We start from the raw sequence: 7390 nt of genomic DNA, 5'->3' as shown, positions 1-7390 counted from the left end.
TGTGCTGGTATTTACATCGCAAACATACCGGTTCAATACCAGAATAACGCTTCGGGCACCGTGCTGTGCGTCGTAGCCCGTAGCTTAAATAAACCGGGCGTACAAACAGTGTCAGCACTATGTAATGCATCTCCTCTTCGTGTAGGCCTTTTATGAAGATGCTCTATTTACGACCTGTGTATACCACCTTTGTTTCGTACAATTTTACAGATAAACGATGCCAAAGTACATCATGCTCTTTTCTTCCGTAAGTAGAAATATACAAGCAGAACTCGAGATAGGCTGTAATGAGCCTCGTTCCCTTTTATGCTCTTTCTCCTCCTCTTTCTTCCCTTTGCAATTGAATGCTGTTACTACACACGTAAAAAAAAAATGTTTCGAAAGATTGCGGTTCGTGGGGTGAGCGTTCCGGAAACGACAACTCCGTGATCGATTGGAAATGGATGCACTCGGATGATAGCTACAAGCTGCGACCTCTATATCTGGATGGGCACAGTTAGGCATGATTAACCGCGACAAACTTCTGCTTCCATCAGCATAATAGCAGACGACACGACATCACCAATAGGATCGTAGGAAGTTATCCTCCGGTATTCCCGCTTTATCTCGCGTATTACAGGCTGCACCGAAGAGCTCCCATATGTTTGGCTTAGCATAATTCAATAAAGCCGAGGACATCGAGACGTTGTAATGTATTTTCCACAAACGCGGCCACAGTTATCTATATGCAAATGCGATCCTCGCTGTACATGCGTCCATATTATTACGAGGTTTCCATCATTGGATCAGTCCCCTGAGTGAGTTCCTCAGCGAGGCAGATGGCAGAAGGAAAAGAGCCTCCGTGCTATTTTTGTTATTTTCTGGTTTTCTTTTATTTTACGATCAAACTCGCCGATATGTATATTTTAAAACTTTAGCGGTCCTTTAACTTGTGTACATAGCTAGCGCCATCACAGAAAGAGATACACAAAGGAAAAAAAAAAACTTTGTTACAAAACATAGCTGAGAGGGTTTCGAAGAGCTACTTAATGCAACTTTAATGCGACCCGACATAGTTGTTTCGCGAAAGTGCCTTCAATCTTTTAACTCTCTCGGTTAGGGTGCACCGTCCAGTGCTTCGTTTGCTCTGACTTCACGTTTGTTCGTTTTTGCGTGTTTTTGTTTGTTTGTTTGCGTGAGGAAACGTCGCCACCCTTTGTGTTCGGGCGCACTTGATTTAACGGAGAAAGAACGTACAGAGGGGGGGGGGGGGTGTAGTATATTTACACTAAGGACATGAATAATGCAATGTTCGCTCATGAATATGAAATATGACTTTGAGAAAGTGAGTTATACCGCGGGATGTTGACGCTTATGTACGTATATGCGTGAGCAACGTAACAAAACGTTCCTTTCTAAGAAATTTGTTTTTCGAGTAATATTCATGATGTGAAGAGCTGCGCGGTGCAACAACAATTATATTTTGACGATGAAGTTGGGGGGGGGGGGGGGGGGTCCACTCTAGGAGTGGAACGCTGTCCCATAGCAAGTGGGTCTAATATAAGTGATGACGATGATGAGAGATGACGATGATGATCGGAGCGGCGATGGCGATAGTGTTCGTGATGGTAGGAATGACCGAGAGCGCTGTCGGGGTCACAATGAGTCCTTTAGGCCAATCGCCTCAGAAAACAACATGACTACATGACATAATGCAGCCCTGGAGTGGGCCGCGGTGTCCCAAGGGCCGAAGATGCACGACAAGTTGATGGGGCGGCTGCCAAGGGTGGCAAGCTGTGATTGCAGTGTACGCTTCTCGTTGGTATAAGTACGACAGCGGAGGAGTATGTGCTCTATACGTTGGCAAGTACACCACACTCGTCGCAAATTGGGCTGGCCTCCCAGCCTAGTTGGTAGCGACAGAACAGAGTGAAGGCCACGTTCAGACGTAGTCTATGGATGAGCGACTTTAGGGAACGAGGAAGCTTTGCAGGCAGCCGGTATGACAGCGTTGGGTCTACACTTCGCAAAGGAGACCTGGTTAAAATGTCGCGTTGCCACACGTTACTTACACAAACTGTAAATTGCTAAGGACAACGACCGCAATGATGATCAACGATATATTTTAGTTTTAATCAATGACACGTAATTTCAATCCATCAATCAATGAATCATTCAATGAATGGCACGTAAAGACGTCTGAGTGTCTTTGTCACTCATTGTTCTTGTTGTAGTTGGGCATTTCTGTTTTTTCTAAGTGATATGGAGTGGCGGGCTCTCGCAATGAGTGCCTCTTTATCCATTTTTCTTTTCTTATCAGCTCAACTCCACCCAACATCAGCACTTTGTTCCTAAGCGTTAACACTCTTGTGCGGAGCTCTAACTCCGTTGCAATAATGTCAACGAATATTGGTGGTGATGGTGATGTTGATGGAAATTCTTGCCATAGTCGGCCACGCCTAGACGGGCAACGTCACGACTACCGCGGGGGGGGGGGGGTGCGTCCTGGGCTGACTTCATAGGGAACACTGCCGACATTTGTCTTCAAGCGTCTGAGGAACACCCCAGAAAACAGGAAAACACCCAGACAGCACAGCCGGCGCCCGAATTCGAACCCGAGGCACCTCCCAGTCCTATCCTCCTGTGAAGTCCTCCTATACACACCCAAGCAGCACAACATCTTGCATCTGGCCATATTGGCAATATTGGCAATACTGACCCAATGTTGGACCAAGATTGGCAATACTGGCTACATTTGCAATACTGGCAGTACTGGCCCAATATTGGACCAATATTGGCAATAGTGGCCCAATGTTGGACCAAAATTGGCAATACTGGCCCAATGTTGGACCAAGATTGGCAACACTGGCCATATTGGCAATAGGAACAATCCGGCGTAGTTGGAAAAGGTTCGTGATGACGAATAGCAGCAAGAAGACAAGGACAGGGTAGAAGTAGAGAGGAGGACTGCAGAGTCGAAGACGAGCTGCAGTCGTCCTGTCTTCTTCTACCCTGTCCTTGTCTTCTTTCTGCTATTCGTCATCATGAACATATTGGCAATATTGGCAATACTGGCCCAATATTGGACCAAGATTGGCAATAGTGGCCCAATGTTGGACGAAGATTGGCAAAACTGGCCCAATATTGCATCAATATTGGCAATACTGGCCCAATATTGGTCTAATTGTGGTCTAATATTGGGCCGACATTGCCAATATTGGTCAAATATCAGCCCAAGACGTTGTGCTGCTTGGGCAGTTACTGGCCCGTTCCAAGACCTGCGTGGACAGACCGGGCAAACCCGTGATACGTTGGCATTCACTATGGGAGGCACATCCACTAAAAGCAACACGACAAATGTGTACGGTGCTCGATCGTGAATTGTAAAACGTAAACAATGTAAAAACGTAAACAAAATGTAACACAAAAGTTGACGATAGCATCAGATTTTTCAGACACTCAATAGATCATCAAACACGTATAGAGCGAGAAAACAGACAAATGACATTCATTTTATATGACTTTTGGCGCATAATACACCCTCCAGTGTTAGCTGATTGTTAGTTACTGTCCCCTTTCGTTGTTCATCTCCGGAAGGCATAACAGGATGTAAGAAAAGCATACCAGTCGCCAACGAGGCAGTAACTCACAGGAGGACGTGCACTCAGACATCCAATGTCGAAGAGTACTCGTAATACAATTTTATGCCTACTCCAAAACATCCCTTTGAAACTAGCTTTGCGCAAAAACGACCAGAGCCGAATTGGCACTGCAGTACTTCCGAATAGGCATCGCAATCTCACAGTTCCCTTAGAAGTCGGCCCAGGACGCACATTCCCCAGGGCGTTAGTCGTGACGTCCCCCACCTCTGTGAGGCCGACAACGGCGAGCCCGTTCACCTTCACCACCACCACCACCATCGCAATCTTAATACTCCTAAAATGCCTTTGCAATCTCACGCGTTTTACGTTCTTGATTTTGCTCTCTGAAGGACTTAGCGCTATCGAACGTAGAAACGAGGTTCCCTTCGACTGAAGTCATACAAAACGAAATGAAAGCGCTCACAGCATTAGAGCAAAGTAGGGACGTTTTATCTATGTGACTTAGTTTGGGCTTACGAGGTCTCGATGAGGTTCTAGGCGATGTCCTTTTCATTACATTCGGAAAAGCGCCCCATATTGCCTCGCCCGTCTTATCATCCTCCTTTTTTGTAATTCGATGGGCTTTACGTACGAAGAGCCGAGCGATTTTCTCCTGCTGCTGCAGCTCGACGTTATCTACGATGGAAGTGAAATTATCAGCCGAGGAACGAGCCTGCTTCGACCATTCGGGCGGCCGTAAACTAAGGATTATCAGTGAAGCTCCTAGCGCACCTTGTTAAATTGGCACGGAATGTAATATTTAGATTATCTAAATAAAGTACGACAATTATGCGGCGTACATGGAAAATGAATGTGCTCAGCTGCTGATGACATATTTCTCGAGGACGAATTGGAAACCGGGAATTATTTTTAAAAGAAAAGGGAACAGGAAAGACCTATAGTCTACTTCTATGTGATAATGACATATCGGGTTCTGAAGGACATGTTTATAGTATACTGTTATCATGTGCAACTATGAAAATAACCCAAGCAGCAAAATGTACTGAAAGTCGAGTGCAATAGGGGTGGACGGTATGTGTCTTATCGATGTTCTTTAGTTTCAAGAGTCTGTTCAAGGCCTTCCACCTATAGCCGTCCACCCCTATTGCACTCGACTTTCAGTACATTGTGCTGCTTGGGAACGTTTGCCTGCAAACACTATGTGCTGTAAGGCTGTGAAGCAGTGCAACGACAGGTATACATCGCGCGTTTTATTGCTATGTTAAGAATACAGTGACATCAGCGCCACAGTTACGGCAGTACAGTATGCCTGGGAATTTCGAGGCGCAGCAGTCGGTAATGTACCTCGCAGAAGAAACAAAAAAATCATGAATCATTTCGCGCTCATATGTGCTACTTTCGGTTCTACCTCTTACTTTTCCTGTTACTCTTAAATCTGCGTTTGCTTTATTGTCCTGTGAATAGCAGTCGAACGTGCTCGCACGCAAAAAACCAAATAATCTTGTAATGACGGGTAATCTCTCAACTCTCGTTCACAAGATTATTTCTGTAACGGTACCAGTCGTGCAAAATGATTTTATAATTCAAACTAGCGTCGTCGACAGATGTTCCGGCCCTATTGAACCAGTATGGCGACGTTTCAGATACAAACTCATACATTACGTGTAGCCGAAGAGCTGCACTATTATTATTAGTAGTAGTAGTAGAAGTAGTAGTAGTATGCACCAAGGCTGTTTAACGAAATTGCCACCGATATAGGCGAAATTCGCTCGAAAAAGCAGCTTAAACATTCCTCAAAACTGCGGTTTCATAACGCTCGAGACATTATCCGTTCCTGTGAACCGCGGATATAGTATTGTGTTAACTTGTCCGGAGTTTTATTACTTTAAGCGACAAGATTAATGGTAACACTTTTTATAGTTTCTACCGTATTTTGGTATACTGTGTTTATTGTAGCTCTTTTATTACATTTACATTATTCATCTTTTATGTGTTTAGCTCGGTGAGTAGAGATACTTTTGTTGCTTACGCCGGGTTCCTATAAAACAAGTCCCCGGGCTTAGGCGGGCCCGTGCATCGTACCGCGACTGTTTTCCTCAATAAATATTATTATTATTATTATTATTATTATTATTATTGCTGTTGTTGTTGTTGTTGTTATTCTAGCTCATGCAGAACATTTCAAATGTTACTTCCAGGCAAACCTTATTTCCAAACAACCCTCCTCAATAAGTTAAATCACGTTAAAACGTCCTCATCATCTCCTCAATGCTTCCGAAATACCCCTAGTTTGCAAAGATGCGCAACATGTACCCCATGCTTGCAACACCCGCATGCATATACGCAACAGTCATATTTCCGCACAGTCGTCCTCGTTTCAACGCACCCTCTGTATACCAGCCGCACGGCCCTTTCCTTTCACAAATGACTATCCAAACAAGGATGTTTGTTACCCTTACCGAAAGAAAGCTTTCGCGTCTATGTAGAAATCGGAAGCATACAAAGAGTTTGGGAAGACGTTTCATTTCGTACCGTTGACAAGCAGTCGTGTATCACAGTATTCGTGGGCTCATCCTGAACCAAGAGATTCGAGAAGAGGAAAATGTCTTCTTTCATTGCGAGAAGCTCAGTAATGAGATGTATGTTCGTCTTGGGGGTTCCTTCGATATATGTTTCTGGGCGGGAGCGATACTCCAGGAAGAGACGTCCTTAGAGGAGTTGCGTTTGCTGTGTTCTTCCATCTTCTTTCGCCGGTGAGGGCCTTCCATGGTGATGTTGAGTGCACAGAGATCATTCCCGACGTCGCAGCGTACTCTGACGAAAAAATAAAACGAGAGAGCGTAGCTGTCCCGAGAAGGGCAGAAAGTTGGCGAGTTAGTCGAACATGGAAAAGATGGAGAAGGACTTGACACGAGCTCGTCGGCTATATCAGGTTTCCCTTGGCGCATTGAGAATGTATGGTGCAGTGCTGGACAGAAGTTTATGGAACACGCTCTGCCGCACTCCTTCTTCAGAGTGACACGCTGGCTGCGAATGGTGCCGCATACAGACTTGCAAACAGGTGACTGGGGTTACTAAGGCACATGTATGTAAGTCCATATGGTCCCATTCGCTGCTGCCCGAGTCACTCTGTGGAAGAAATGCGCCGGAGCGTGTTCCGCAAACTTTAGTCCAGCACTGTATACGAACTGAAGTGAAGGCTGCCCTTTCACTTATAGAGGCGTGGGCGTTACCAATACCAATAGGTGTGCCAATACCACCGGCGCCGTGGCCGAGCTGGTTGAGGCGTCCCGCTCGTTCGTTGTCGCTCATCCAACCGTATAGCCAAGGTCCTCCTCGAGACTGGGAGGTGATCGGTTCGAATCCTACCACCGGTTGTGCTGTTTGAGGTTTTCCCTAGGTTTTTCGAAGACTTTGCAGACGAATGTCGGCACAGTTCACCCTGAAGTCGGCCAAGGACGCATACGAACCCCCCTGTCCCCCACTCCTTCCTGCCATCCTAACTCCATCTGTCCACATCTGTATGCCGCTCAAAGCCACAATTGTTTCGCGGTGCTAACACGGAATTTTAAAAACAAATCCCCAATATGTAATTCATCTCATTCATTGTCGTAAAGTAAAGTTGTTGTTGCAGATCACCATTTTCTGCTTTGCTGCTGCTCTGTGTCCTAGAGGCGGTGCTGGCAAAGTACAGGCGATACATAACAAAACGTTTCCGTTCTTTGTTCATGATGAAATGTGTCGAATCTGAATGTGCATAAAGAGATCCGTGCCGCACTTGCCGAGCTCTATCCCCCACCTATACACAC

The sequence above is a fragment of the Ornithodoros turicata genome, chromosome 9 (assembly GCF_037126465.1).
Source record: "Ornithodoros turicata isolate Travis chromosome 9, ASM3712646v1, whole genome shotgun sequence".
Classification (NCBI taxonomy): Eukaryota; Metazoa; Arthropoda; class Arachnida; order Ixodida; family Argasidae; genus Ornithodoros; species Ornithodoros turicata.
The sequence above is the reverse complement of the archived record's forward strand: the minus strand, read 5'-3'. Positions refer to the sequence as shown.